Here is a 14391-nt window from a genome sequence, read left to right on the forward strand (position 1 = left end):
TCTTAGAGGAAAACATAGGCACAACACTCTATGACATAAATCACCGCAAGATCCTTTTTGACCCACCTCCTAGAGAAATGGAAATAAAAACAAAAATAAACAAATGGGATCTAATGCAACTGCAAAGCTTTTGCACAGCAAAGGAAAACATAAACAAGACGAAAAGACAACCCTCAGAATGGGAGAAAACATTTGCAAATGAAGTAGCTGACAAAGGATTCACCCCCAAACTTTTCAAGCAGCTCATGCAGCTCAATAACAAAGAAACAAACAACCCAATCCAAAAGTGGGCAGAAGACCCAAATAGACATTTCTCCAAAGAAGATATACAGACTGCCAACAAACACACGAAAGAATGCGCAATGTCATTAATCATTAGAGAAATGCAAATCAAAACTTGAATGAGACACCATCTCACACCAGTCAGAATGGCCATCACCAAACACTCTAGAAACCATAAATGCTGGAGAGGGTGTGGAGGGAAGGGAACACTCTTGCACTGCTGGTGGGAATGGGAATTGGTACAGCCACTATGGAGAACAGTATGGAGGTTCCTTAAAAAACCACAAATAGAACTACCATACGACCCAGCAAACCCACTACTGGGCACATACCCTGAGAAAACCATAATTCAAAAAGAGTCATGCACCGAAATGTTCATTGCAGCTCTACTTACAATAGCCAGGAGATGGAAACAACCTAAGGGTCCATTATCGGATGTATGCATAAAGATGATGTGGCACATGTATACAATGGAATATTACTCAGCCATAAAAAGAAATGGAATTGAGTGATTTGTAATGGGGTGGACGGACCTAGAGTCTGTCATACAGAGTGAAGTAAGTCAGAAGGAGAAAGACAGATACCATACGTTGACATATATATATATATATATATGGAACTTAAGAAAAAGAAAATGTCACGAAGAACCTAGCGGTAAGAGAGGAATAAAGACACAGACCTACTAGAGAATGGACTTGAGGATATGGGGAGGGGGAAGGGTAAGCTGTGACAAAGGGAGAGAGTGACATGGACATACATACACTACCAAGCGTAAAACAGATAGCTAGTGGGAAGCAGCCGCATAGCACAGGGAGATCGGCTCGGTGCTTTGTGACCACCTAGAGGGGTGGGATAGGGAGGGTGGGAGGGAGGGAGACGCAAGAGGGAAGAGATATGGGAACATATGTATATGTACAACCGATTCACTTTGTTATAAAGCAGAAACTAACACACCACTGTAAAGCAATTATATGCCAAAAAAGATGTTAAAAAAAAAAAAAAAGTTTATTCTACCTAAAGCCATCAACAAACAGTGCCGGGAATACTAGACACCAGTCTCCAAAGAACGACACTGGTCACCACCTACACTGCACATAAAACTAACTAAAAGCGCACGGTATTCCACATTAAACCCTTTCTCTCCTGAGTGCCCTGAAGATGCACCCCACCCACCCAGCAGTCAGCTGCACAGGAGGAGTCTCCACACTCGCTCATTTTTTTCCTCTTGTGGAGTCTCCTCACCAGTGGTTGCTTAGCAAACCCAGCTCCTGTCAGGGTGGACAATGCCTCATGGTCCAGAAACCTAAGCCCTGACAGGAGACAAAGCTCCTATCTGCTTGTCACAGAGCAAAGCCTGTGGGCAGGGTGCACCAGCAGAACAGCGACACAGACCTCTTGGGAACCAGCTGCACGCCTCCCTTTCTGTACGGATACTCAGGGCCTTTCCTCGAGGCAAGTACTCACGTTGAGTTTCCCTTTAGCAATAGAGCATGTCAGGCGGAGCTCCAACCCGACCACGGAAGGGCCTGGTTCAGAGAGAGGAAACTCATTGTCTTCCCAGAGCCAGACGTACATTGGCTAGAGGCCTGTCCACAGCAGTGAATTTCAGGTCGCTTCAAGGCAGCATGCACGGAGCTTTCAAAATGGGAAGGTAACACTAGTGCCATCAGGCCCCACTTCCATGGCAACACATGGCATACATCCCTGTGGTTTCTAACAAGTCCAAAGAGACACAGGTGTTACGCACTGGTCCCTTCCCTGAATCAACTCTTCGAAGGACAGTGTTCTGCATCTAGCGAACTGCCTCAACCAAGCTACACCCTAGCTAGGCCTCCGGGCCTGTGGCTGGCTCGTCAAAAGCCTGCAGTGTTACACAAAGAACTGGGCTTTAGTGGCAGTCGAAACGCAAGCTGACTTTCTCCTGGAGGCAGCGTGACTTCAGGCAGGAGGTCCTAGATGGAATGCGAGCCCGAGGGATTTTTCTCAGTGCAGCTCAGACTAGGGCAATGAGTCCGACGTCCACGGCATGTGGTACGTGCTAAAACGGAGTCTGTGAACATGTGTGAGTGCTGGGGAAATCAAGCTCTCGCAGAAGAGAGTGCAGTGTGTTGCCGTACACTCGGGGTATAAAGGGAGACTCCGAAGGGATATGGGCCTGGATGTTGCTTAGCAGGCCCGGGGGAACCTGTGGGTACTCAGTGTTCTTGCAGGGAATACGGTGCACACGCGAGGCTCTTAGGGGTCCTTCCAAGCGTACTGCCTTTAAAATAATGCAGAGCAGCGACCACGGCCTCATGGAAACCGCTGCACAGCTCCGCTTCTGCATGGCAATTCGGGGCCTTACCTCGAGGCAAGTGCTCACGCTGAGTGTCCCGTGAGCGACACAGCATGGTAGGATGCTGACTTTCTCCTTGGGTAGAGTGACTTCAGGCACGAGGTCCTCGAAGCACTTTAAGCAGAGTGTTTGCTCATGGCAGCTCAGACGAGGGCCATGACGAAGACTTCTAGGGCACGTCGGACTGGCTAGAAATGTGGCGCTGAGGCTGTACGGGGGCTCTGGAAACGTAGCTCTCCTGAAGTAACGTGCAGTGTGTTGCCCATCACTCGGCATACTCAGAGGGCCTCCGAGGAACCTATCGGCCTCGATGTGGCTCAGGAGGCCCCCACAGGGGTCTGGCCGTACTCAGTGACCCCGGAGGGAAAATGATGCGCGCCGCGGGGGGCCTAGGAGTCCTGAAAAGGGTACTCCCTTTAAAATGAAGCAGAACAGCGAGTAAGAACTCGTGGAAACAGCCGCATGCCTCCCGTTCTGCAAGGCTTCTCAGGGCCTTACCTCCAGGCATATAGTCACCTTGAGTTTCCCGTCAGTTCCAGCGCACGGCAGTAGGAGCTCCACCACGGCCATGGAAGCAACCAGTTTAGCTACAGAAATCTCGTTTTCTTCCCAGAGCGTGCCTACAGTGGCTAGAGGCCTGTCAACAGCAGTGAATTTCAGGTAGACTCAAGGCAGCACGAATGGAGCTTTCAAACTGGGAGAGCAAGGCTAGTTCCATCAGGTCCCCATTTCCACGGGCACATGCAGCATCCATCCCTGTGGTTTCTCACATGTCAAGAGAGACACAGATTACACAGTGGTTCCTTCCCTCAGTCCACTTCTCGAAGCGGTGTGTTCCGCAACTAGCGAACTGCCTCAACCAAGGTACGCCCTAGCTAGGCCTCCGGGCCTGTGGCTCTTCAAAAGCCGGCAGTGTGACACGAAGAACCGGGCTTTAGTGGCAGGCAGGACGCAAGCTGACTTTCCCCTGGAGGCGGGGTGACTTCAGGTAGGAGGTCATAGATGAAATGCGAAGCCGAGTGCTTTGCTCAGTTCCGCTGAGACTAGGGCGGTAATTCCCACTTCCATGGCATGTTGCAGAGATTACGTGTATTACATGTGTGAGATTACATCACTCCCTGACACCATACGCAAAAATAAGCTCAAAATGGATTAAAGACCTATCTAAGGCCAGAAAGTCTCAAACTCTTAGAGGAAAACATAGGCACAACACTCTATGACATAAATCACCGCAAGATCCTTTTTGACCCACCTCCTAGAGAAATGGAAATAAAAACAAAAATAAACAAATGGGATCTAATGCAACTGCAAAGCTTTTGCACAGCAAAGGAAAACATAAACAAGACGAAAAGACAACCCTCAGAATGGGAGAAAACATTTGCAAATGAAGTAGCTGACAAAGGATTCACCCCCAAACTTTTCAAGCAGCTCATGCAGCTCAATAACAAAGAAACAAACAACCCAATCCAAAAGTGGGCAGAAGACCCAAATAGACATTTCTCCAAAGAAGATATACAGACTGCCAACAAACACACGAAAGAATGCGCAATGTCATTAATCATTAGAGAAATGCAAATCAAAACTTGAATGAGACACCATCTCACACCAGTCAGAATGGCCATCACCAAACACTCTAGAAACCATAAATGCTGGAGAGGGTGTGGAGGGAAGGGAACACTCTTGCACTGCTGGTGGGAATGGGAATTGGTACAGCCACTATGGAGAACAGTATGGAGGTTCCTTAAAAAACCACAAATAGAACTACCATACGACCCAGCAAACCCACTACTGGGCACATACCCTGAGAAAACCATAATTCAAAAAGAGTCATGCACCGAAATGTTCATTGCAGCTCTACTTACAATAGCCAGGAGATGGAAACAACCTAAGGGTCCATTATCGGATGTATGCATAAAGATGATGTGGCACATGTATACAATGGAATATTACTCAGCCATAAAAAGAAATGGAATTGAGTGATTTGTAATGGGGTGGACGGACCTAGAGTCTGTCATACAGAGTGAAGTAAGTCAGAAGGAGAAAGACAGATACCATACGTTGACATATATATATATATATGGAACTTAAGAAAAAGAAAATGTCACGAAGAACCTAGCGGTAAGAGAGGAATAAAGACACAGACCTACTAGAGAATGGACTTGAGGATATGGGGAGGGGGAAGGGTAAGCTGTGACAAAGGGAGAGAGTGACATGGACATACATACACTACCAAGCGTAAAACAGATAGCTAGTGGGAAGCAGCCGCATAGCACAGGGAGATCGGCTCGGTGCTTTGTGACCACCTAGAGGGGTGGGATAGGGAGGGTGGGAGGGAGGGAGACGCAAGAGGGAAGAGATATGGGAACATATGTATATGTACAACCGATTCACTTTGTTATAAAGCAGAAACTAACACACCACTGTAAAGCAATTATATGCCAAAAAAGATGTTAAAAAAAAAAAAAAAGTTTATTCTACCTAAAGCCATCAACAAACAGTGCCGGGAATACTAGACACCAGTCTCCAAAGAACGACACTGGTCACCACCTACACTGCACATAAAACTAACTAAAAGCGCACGGTATTCCACATTAAACCCTTTCTCTCCTGAGTGCCCTGAAGATGCACCCCACCCACCCAGCAGTCAGCTGCACAGGAGGAGTCTCCACACTCGCTCATTTTTTTCCTCTTGTGGAGTCTCCTCACCAGTGGTTGCTTAGCAAACCCAGCTCCTGTCAGGGTGGACAATGCCTCATGGTCCAGAAACCTAAGCCCTGACAGGAGACAAAGCTCCTATCTGCTTGTCACAGAGCAAAGTCTGTGGGCAGGGTGCAGCAGCAGAACAGCGACACAGACCTCTTGGGAACCAGCTGCACGCCTCCCTTTCTGTACGGATACTCAGGGCCTTTCCTCGAGGCAAGTACTCACGTTGAGTTTCCCTTTAGCAATAGAGCATGTCAGGCGGAGCTCCAACCCGACCACGGAAGGGCCTGGTTCAGAGAGAGGAAACTCATTGTCTTCCCAGAGCCAGACGTACATTGGCTAGAGGCCTGTCCACAGCAGTGAATTTCAGGTCGCTTCAAGGCAGCATGCACGGAGCTTTCAAAATGGGAAGGTAACACTAGTGCCATCAGGCCCCACTTCCATGGCAACACATGGCATACATCCCTGTGGTTTCTAACAAGTCCAAAGAGACACAGGTGTTACGCACTGGTCCCTTCCCTGAATCAACTCTTCGAAGGACAGTGTTCTGCATCTAGCGAACTGCCTCAACCAAGCTACACCCTAGCTAGGCCTCCGGGCCTGTGGCTGGCTCGTCAAAAGCCTGCAGTGTTACACAAAGAACTGGGCTTTAGTGGCAGTCGAAACGCAAGCTGACTTTCTCCTGGAGGCAGCGTGACTTCAGGCAGGAGGTCCTAGATGGAATGCGAGCCCGAGGGATTTTTCTCAGTGCAGCTCAGACTAGGGCAATGAGTCCGACGTCCACGGCATGTGGTACGTGCTAAAACGGAGTCTGTGAACATGTGTGAGTGCTGGGGAAATCAAGCTCTCGCAGAAGAGAGTGCAGTGTGTTGCCGTACACTCGGGGTATAAAGGGAGACTCCAAAGGGATATGGGCCTGGATGTTGCTTAGCAGGCCCGGGGGAACCTGTGGGTACTCAGTGTTCTTGCAGGGAATACGGTGCACACGCGAGGCTCTTAGGGGTCCTTCCAAGCGTACTGCCTTTAAAATAATGCAGAGCAGCGACCACGGCCTCATGGAAACCGCTGCACAGCTCCGCTTCTGCATGGCAATTCGGGGCCTTACCTCGAGGCAAGTGCTCACGCTGAGTGTCCCGTGAGCGACACAGCATGGTAGGATGCTGACTTTCTCCTTGGGTAGAGTGACTTCAGGCACGAGGTCCTCGAAGCACTTTAAGCAGAGTGTTTGCTCATGGCAGCTCAGACGAGGGCCATGACGAAGACTTCTAGGGCACGTCGGACTGGCTAGAAATGTGGCGCTGAGGCTGTACGGGGGCTCTGGAAACGTAGCTCTCCTGAAGTAACGTGCAGTGTGTTGCCCATCACTCGGCATACTCAGAGGGCCTCCGAGGAACCTATCGGCCTCGATGTGGCTCAGGAGGCCCCCACAGGGGTCTGGCCGTACTCAGTGACCCCGGAGGGAAAATGATGCGCGCCGCGGGGGGCCTAGGAGTCCTGAAAAGGGTACTCCCTTTAAAATGAAGCAGAACAGCGAGTAAGAACTCGTGGAAACAGCCGCATGCCTCCCGTTCTGCAAGGCTTCTCAGGGCCTTACCTCCAGGCATATAGTCACCTTGAGTTTCCCGTCAGTTCCAGCGCACGGCAGTAGGAGCTCCACCACGGCCATGGAAGCAACCAGTTTAGCTACAGAAATCTCGTTTTCTTCCCAGAGCGTGCCTACAGTGGCTAGAGGCCTGTCAACAGCAGTGAATTTCAGGTAGACTCAAGGCAGCACGAATGGAGCTTTCAAACTGGGAGAGCAAGGCTAGTTCCATCAGGTCCCCATTTCCACGGGCACATGCAGCATCCATCCCTGTGGTTTCTCACATGTCAAGAGAGACACAGATTACACAGTGGTTCCTTCCCTCAGTCCACTTCTCGAAGCGGTGTGTTCCGCAACTAGCGAACTGCCTCAACCAAGGTACGCCCTAGCTAGGCCTCCGGGCCTGTGGCTCTTCAAAAGCCGGCAGTGTGACACGAAGAACCGGGCTTTAGTGGCAGGCAGGACGCAAGCTGACTTTCCCCTGGAGGCGGGGTGACTTCAGGTAGGAGGTCATAGATGAAATGCGAAGCCGAGCGCTTTGCTCAGTTCCGCTGAGACTAGGGCGGTAATTCCCACTTCCATGGCATGTTGCAGAGATTACATGTATTACATGTGTGAGATTACATCACTCCCTGACACCATACGCAAAAATAAGCTCAAAATGGATTAAAGACCTATCTAAGGCCAGAAAGTCTCAAACTCTTAGAGGAAAACATAGGCACAACACTCTATGACATAAATCACCGCAAGATCCTTTTTGACCCACCTCCTAGAGAAATGGAAATAAAAACAAAAATAAACAAATGGGATCTAATGCAACTGCAAAGCTTTTGCACAGCAAAGGAAAACATAAACAAGACGAAAAGACAACCCTCAGAATGGGAGAAAACATTTGCAAATGAAGTAGCTGACAAAGGATTCACCTCCAAACTTTTCAAGCAGCTCATGCAGCTCAATAACAAAGAAACAAACAACCCAATCCAAAAGTGGGCAGAAGACCCAAATAGACATTTCTCCAAAGAAGATATACAGACTGCCAACAAACACACGAAAGAATGCGCAATGTCATTAATCATTAGAGAAATGCAAATCAAAACTTGAATGAGACACCATCTCACACCAGTCAGAATGGCCATCACCAAACACTCTAGAAACCATAAATGCTGGAGAGGGTGTGGAGAGAAGGGAACACTCTTGCACTGCTGGTGGGAATGGGAATTGGTACAGCCACTATGGAGAACAGTATGGAGGTTCCTTAAAAAACCACAAATAGAACTACCATACGACCCAGCAAACCCACTACTGGGCACATACCCTGAGAAAACCATAATTCAAAAAGAGTCATGCACCGAAATGTTCATTGCAGCTCTACTTACAATAGCCAGGAGATGGAAACAACCTAAGGGTCCATTATCGGATGTATGCATAAAGATGATGTGGCACATGTATACAATGGAATATTACTCAGCCATAAAAAGAAATGGAATTGAGTGATTTGTAATGGGGTGGACGGACCTAGAGTCTGTCATACAGAGTGAAGTAAGTCAGAAGGAGAAAGACAGATACCATACGTTGACATATATATATATATATGGAACTTAAGAAAAAGAAAATGTCACGAAGAACCTAGCGGTAAGAGAGGAATAAAGACACAGACCTACTAGAGAATGGACTTGAGGATATGGGGAGGGGGAAGGGTAAGCTGTGACAAAGGGAGAGAGTGACATGGACATACATACACTACCAAGCGTAAAACAGATAGCTAGTGGGAAGCAGCCGCATAGCACAGGGAGATCGGCTCGGTGCTTTGTGACCACCTAGAGGGGTGGGATAGGGAGGGTGGGAGGGAGGGAGACGCAAGAGGGAAGAGATATGGGAACATATGTATATGTACAACCGATTCACTTTGTTATAAAGCAGAAACTAACACACCACTGTAAAGCAATTATACGCCAATAAAGATGTTAAAAAAAAAAAAAAAGTTTATTCTACCTAAAGCCATCAACAAACAGTGCCGGGAATACTAGACACCAGTCTCCAAAGAACGACACTGGTCACCACCTACACTGCACATAAAACTAACTAAAAGCGCACGGTATTCCACATTAAACCCTTTCTCTCCTGAGTGCCCTGAAGATGCACCCCACCCACCCAGCAGTCAGCTGCACAGGAGGAGTCTCCACACTCGCTCATTTTTTTCCTCTTGTGGAGTCTCCTCACCAGTGGTTGCTTAGCAAACCCAGCTCCTGTCAGGGTGGACAATGCCTCATGGTCCAGAAACCTAAGCCCTGACAGGAGACAAAGCTCCTATCTGCTTGTCACAGAGCAAAGTCTGTGGGCAGGGTGCAGCAGCAGAACAGCGACACAGACCTCTTGGGAACCAGCTGCACGCCTCCCTTTCTGTACGGATACTCAGGGCCTTTCCTCGAGGCAAGTACTCACGTTGAGTTTCCCTTTAGCAATAGAGCATGTCAGGCGGAGCTCCAACCCGACCACGGAAGGGCCTGGTTCAGAGAGAGGAAACTCATTGTCTTCCCAGAGCCAGACGTACATTGGCTAGAGGCCTGTCCACAGCAGTGAATTTCAGGTCGCTTCAAGGCAGCATGCATGGAGCTTTCAAAATGGGAAGGTAACACTAGTGCCATCAGGCCCCACTTCCATGGCAACACATGGCATACATCCCTGTGGTTTCTAACAAGTCCAAAGAGACACAGGTGTTACGCACTGGTCCCTTCCCTGAATCAACTCTTCGAAGGACAGTGTTCTGCATCTAGCGAACTGCCTCAACCAAGCTACACCCTAGCTAGGCCTCCGGGCCTGTGGCTGGCTCGTCAAAAGCCTGCAGTGTTACACAAAGAACTGGGCTTTAGTGGCAGTCGAAACGCAAGCTGACTTTCTCCTGGAGGCAGCGTGACTTCAGGCAGGAGGTCCTAGATGGAATGCGAGCCCGAGGGATTTTTCTCAGTGCAGCTCAGACTAGGGCAATGAGTCCGACGTCCACGGCATGTGGTACGTGCTAAAACGGAGTCTGTGAACATGTGTGAGTGCTGGGGAAATCAAGCTCTCGCAGAAGAGAGTGCAGTGTGTTGCCGTACACTCGGGGTATAAAGGGAGACTCCGAAGGGATATGGGCCTGGATGTTGCTTAGCAGGCCCGGGGGAACCTGTGGGTACTCAGTGTTCTTGCAGGGAATACGGTGCACACGCGAGGCTCTTAGGGGTCCTTCCAAGCGTACTGCCTTTAAAATAATGCAGAGCAGCGACCACGGCCTCATGGAAACCGCTGCACAGCTCCGCTTCTGCATGGCAATTCGGGGCCTTACCTCGAGGCAAGTGCTCACGCTGAGTGTCCCGTGAGCGACACAGCATGGTAGGATGCTGACTTTCTCCTTGGGTAGAGTGACTTCAGGCACGAGGTCCTCGAAGCACTTTAAGCAGAGTGTTTGCTCATGGCAGCTCAGACGAGGGCCATGACGAAGACTTCTAGGGCACGTCGGACTGGCTAGAAATGTGGCGCTGAGGCTGTACGGGGGCTCTGGAAACGTAGCTCTCCTGAAGTAACGTGCAGTGTGTTGCCCATCACTCGGCATACTCAGAGGGCCTCCGAGGAACCTATCGGCCTCGATGTGGCTCAGGAGGCCCCCACAGGGGTCTGGCCGTACTCAGTGACCCCGGAGGGAAAATGATGCGCGCCGCGGGGGGCCTAGGAGTCCTGAAAAGGGTACTCCCTTTAAAATGAAGCAGAACAGCGAGTAAGAACTCGTGGAAACAGCCGCATGCCTCCCGTTCTGCAAGGCTTCTCAGGGCCTTACCTCCAGGCATATAGTCACCCTGAGTTTCCCGTCAGTTCCAGCGCACGGCAGTAGGAGCTCCACCACGGCCATGGAAGCAACCAGTTTAGCTACAGAAATCTCGTTTTCTTCCCAGAGCGTGCCTACAGTGGCTAGAGGCCTGTCAACAGCAGTGAATTTCAGGTAGACTCAAGGCAGCACGAATGGAGCTTTCAAACTGGGAGAGCAAGGCTAGTTCCATCAGGTCCCCATTTCCACGGGCACATGCAGCATCCATCCCTGTGGTTTCTCACATGTCAAGAGAGACACAGATTACACAGTGGTTCCTTCCCTCAGTCCACTTCTCGAAGCGGTGTGTTCCGCAACTAGCGAACTGCCTCAACCAAGGTACGCCCTAGCTAGGCCTCCGGGCCTGTGGCTCTTCAAAAGCCGGCAGTGTGACACGAAGAACCGGGCTTTAGTGGCAGGCAGGACGCAAGCTGACTTTCCCCTGGAGGCGGGGTGACTTCAGGTAGGAGGTCATAGATGAAATGCGAAGCCGAGCGCTTTGCTCAGTTCCGCTGAGACTAGGGCGGTAATTCCCACTTCCATGGCATGTTGCAGAGATTACATGTATTACATGTGTGAGATTACATCACTCCCTGACACCATACGCAAAAATAAGCTCAAAATGGATTAAAGACCTATCTAAGGCCAGAAAGTCTCAAACTCTTAGAGGAAAACATAGGCACAACACTCTATGACATAAATCACCGCAAGATCCTTTTTGACCCACCTCCTAGAGAAACGGAAATAAAAACAAAAATAAACAAATGGGATCTAATGCAACTGCAAAGCTTTTGCACAGCAAAGGAAAACATAAACAAGACGAAAAGACAACCCTCAGAATGGGAGAAAACATTTGCAAATGAAGTAGCTGACAAAGGATTCACCTCCAAACTTTTCAAGCAGCTCATGCAGCTCAATAACAAAGAAACAAACAACCCAATCCAAAAGTGGGCAGAAGACCCAAATAGACATTTCTCCAAAGAAGATATACAGACTGCCAACAAACACACGAAAGAATGCGCAATGTCATTAATCATTAGAGAAATGCAAATCAAAACTTGAATGAGACACCATCTCACACCAGTCAGAATGGCCATCACCAAACACTCTAGAAACAATAAATGCTGGAGAGGATGTGGAGAGAAGGGAACACTCTTGCACTGCTGGTGGGAATGGGAATTGGTACAGCCACTATGGAGAACAGTATGGAGGTTCCTTAAAAAACTACAAATAGAACTACCATACGACCCAGCAAACCCACTACTGGGCACATACCGTGAGAAAACCATAATTCAAAAAGAGTCATGCACCGAAATGTTCATTGCAGCTCTACTTACAATAGCCAGGAGATGGAAACAACCTAAGGGTCCATTATCGGATGTATGCATAAAGATGATGTGGCACATGTATACAATGGTATATTACTCAGCCATAAAAAGAAATGGAATTGAGTGATTTGTAATGGGGTGGACGGACCTAGAGTCTGTCATACAGAGTGAAGTAAGTCAGAAGGAGAAAGACAGATACCATACGTTGACATATATATATATATGGAACTTAAGAAAAAGAAAATGTCACGAAGAACCTAGGGGTAAGAGAGGAATAAAGACACAGACCTACTAGAGAATGGACTTGAGGATATGGGGAGGGGGAAGGGTAAGCTGTGACAAAGGGAGAGAGTGACATGGACATATATACACTACCAAGCGTAAAACAGACAGCTAGTGGGAAGCAGCCGCATAGCACAGGGAGATCGGCTCGGTGCTTTGTGACCACCTAGAGGGGTGGGATAGGGAGGGTGGGAGGGAGGGAGACGCAAGAGGGAAGAGATATGGGAACATATGTATATGTACAACCGATTCACTTTGTTATAAAGCAGAAACTAACACACCACTGTAAAGCAATTATACGCCAATAAAGATGTTAAAAAAAAAAAAAGTTTATTCTACCTAAAGCCATCAACAAACAGTGCCGGGAATACTAGACACCAGTCTCCAAAGAACGACACTGGTCACCACCTACACTGCACATAAAACTAACTAAAAGCGCACGGTATTCCACATTAAACCCTTTCTCTCCTGAGTGCCCTGAAGATGCACCCCACCCACCCAGCAGTCAGCTGCACAGGAGGAGTCTCCACACTCGCTCATTTTTTTCCTCTTGTGGAGTCTCCTCACCAGTGGTTGCTTAGCAAACCCAGCTCCTGTCAGGGTGGACAATGCCTCATGGTCCAGAAACCTAAGCCCTGACAGGAGACAAAGCTCCTATCTGCTTGTCACAGAGCAAAGTCTGTGGGCAGGGTGCACCTGTGCCCCCAGGGTCACACAGGTGGGTTCGGCGCCCCCTGTAGGACGTGAGAAAAGTGCCGGGAATGCCGCACTCACAAACCCAGAGGCCTCATCTGGGAGGCAGTTCTGCTGTATATACTAAGTTTGCAAATCCAAACTGAAATGGAGCCGAGTATCTCACTGTATCTTCTCAAAAGATGGTTAAGGAGCAATTAATTACAAACCATATGCAATGAAATGAATGTAGACACAAACTTTACGACTTAACCCAAAATTCACGCAAAATGCCCATAGGCAAATTTAAATTACCAAACTATAAAATCCTAGGAAAAAAAAAGATAATGTACATGACTTTGGTCGGGTGACATTATTCAGACAACCGGAAGACAAACCACAAACTGCAAGAAACTATTTCCAAAACACATGTCTGGTAAAGGATTTGTACTCAAATTATGCCAACAACGCCATTAAAATTTGGTAAAGGTTGAAACACACACCTGGCCCAAGAAGATAAACAGGCAGTAAATAAGCATACAAGAAGAAACTCAAGATGCTGGTGGATGCATGTACAACCAGCTTTGGAAGACACTTTGGCAGTTTTTTCCAAATCTAAAAAGTCTCACCTTAGGATCCAAGAAGTGTACCTCTTGTATTTAGACAACTGCTTTGAAAAACTGTGTTCAAACCAAAACTAGCATCAAGTAATGCACAGCAGCTCTATTCATAATGGCTAAAAACTTAAAGATATCAGGATGTCCTTCTGTAGATGAATTCATAAGCAAATTAGGGCACATACATGTCAAGGGGAGCAGAATACACCACCCCAAAATATGCCCATTTGACAAAAGGATTATTTTGGACTGACTAATTTAAGAAACAGCAGACCCAGGAGAAGCTTTCAAAACCAAGTCGAAAATGCCCTTTAGGAGGTACATTTGCATTTATTAAGGATATCTCCATTTGTAAGAGTATGTCCCTCTCTGGACCAGAAACTGAATGATGACTAAATATCAAGAAAAGCTTGTTGGGACTTCCCTGCTGGTCCAGTGGTTATGACCCCATGTTCTCAATGCAGGAGACCAGGGTTCAATCCCTGGTCAGGGAACTAGATCCCGCATGCTGCAATTAAGAGCCTGCATGCCACAACTAAAGATTCCACAGGCCGCAACTAAGACCCAGTGCAGCCAAATAAATAAATGTTTAAAAAAAACAAAAAAAAAAGCGTGTCAATGAAACAGGCCTGGATATAAATCTGTGTAACAACCATACCCTTGTTTACAGGGCTTTGCCTAATAACCTCCCTTAAGTGGCTGCCTCCATTCCCTAACATCTTTTTTTGTTCTCAGCAGAAGCATTTAAGGTA

Source organism: Pseudorca crassidens, chromosome 1 (genome assembly GCF_039906515.1).
Source record: "Pseudorca crassidens isolate mPseCra1 chromosome 1, mPseCra1.hap1, whole genome shotgun sequence".
Lineage (NCBI taxonomy): Eukaryota > Metazoa > Chordata > Mammalia > Artiodactyla > Delphinidae > Pseudorca > Pseudorca crassidens.